Genomic DNA, 1241 nt, shown 5'->3' on the forward strand with positions numbered 1-1241 from the left:
CGTGAGTTCGGTTCCTGGTACCGGAGAAAAACCAAAACCAAAACCAAAAAAAAAAAAAAGAGATTTCCTTCTTGGAGTTGAGAATGTTTCCTATTCCTAGTTTGCTGAGAGATTTTATTTTATTTATTTATTTATTTATTTTGGTCCTGGGAATTGAACTCAGGACCTTGTGCTTGCCAGGCAGACATTTGTGCCACTGAGCTATATTCCGGCCCTTGCTGAGAGATTTTAGCAAAGACAGATAATTATAAATTCTGTCAGATACTTTTTCTGTATCTATTAAAATGAACACATGAATTTTCTTTTTTAATCTGTTAATATGGTGCATTACATTCATTGATTTTCAAATGTTAAAATAGTCTTGCATCCCTGTGACAATTTTACTAGCTTGTGATATGTTATCCTTTTTCTATATTATATTTGATTTGCTAGAATTTTTAATTTATGTTTATGAGAGGTATTTATCTTCACTGTTTTGTTTTCCTTGTAATATCTTTGTTTTTGTTTTTAGACAGGGTCTTTTTACTAATTCAGGCTGGCCTTGAATTCACTATGTAGCACAGGCTGGCCTCAAACTCACAGTGATCTTCCTGCCTCAGCCTCCCAAGTGCTGGGATTACAAGTATGCACCACCACACCTGGCTTATTGTATTCATTTTCTATTTCACTGCTTTTTCACTGTGATTTGTGCTTACTTTGAGTTTAATTTGATCTTCTTCATTTGCTAAGTTTGAAGCTGAGGTCAAATTTGAGACCTTTCTTTTGTAATTCAGTGCTTTAGCTTCATCTCACCAATTTTGTCTCTTTTTTGGAGACAGGGTCTTGCTATGCAGTTCAGGCTGGCCTTGAGCTCACTTTGTAGCCCAGGCTGGCCTCGAACTTGCAGCAATCCTCCTGCTTCAGCTTCTTGAGCGCTGGGATTACAGGCATGGGCCACCATGCCTGGCCATCTCACCAATTTTGATAGGTTGTATTTTCAGTTTTGTTCAGCTCAAAATACTTTTTAATTTCCTTTTTGATTTCTTCTGTGACCCATGGGTTGTTTTGAAGTATGTTATTTAGTTTCTAAATACCCGAGGTTTTTCAAGAGACCTTTGTTACTGATTTCTAACTTATTTATTTATTTATTTATTTTTGGTGGTTTTGAGACAGGATCTTGTTATGTAGTTCAGGAAGGCCTTAAAGTCAATGTGTAACCTGCACTGACCTCAGGTCTTTTTTTTTTTTTTTTTTTTTTTTTT

The 1241-nt window shown here is 35.7% G+C and overlaps 1 protein-coding gene across 1 annotated transcript in view; it reads left to right on the top strand.

Moving 5' to 3' along the window:
- Positions 1-1241, top strand: part of Cdc25c (cell division cycle 25C) — a 24461-nt gene that overhangs the window by 14751 nt on the left and 8469 nt on the right.

This window comes from Chinchilla lanigera, unplaced genomic scaffold (assembly GCF_000276665.1).
Source record: "Chinchilla lanigera isolate Chin_1 unplaced genomic scaffold, ChiLan1.0 scaffold00017, whole genome shotgun sequence".
In the NCBI taxonomy this organism is placed as follows: Eukaryota; Metazoa; Chordata; class Mammalia; order Rodentia; family Chinchillidae; genus Chinchilla; species Chinchilla lanigera.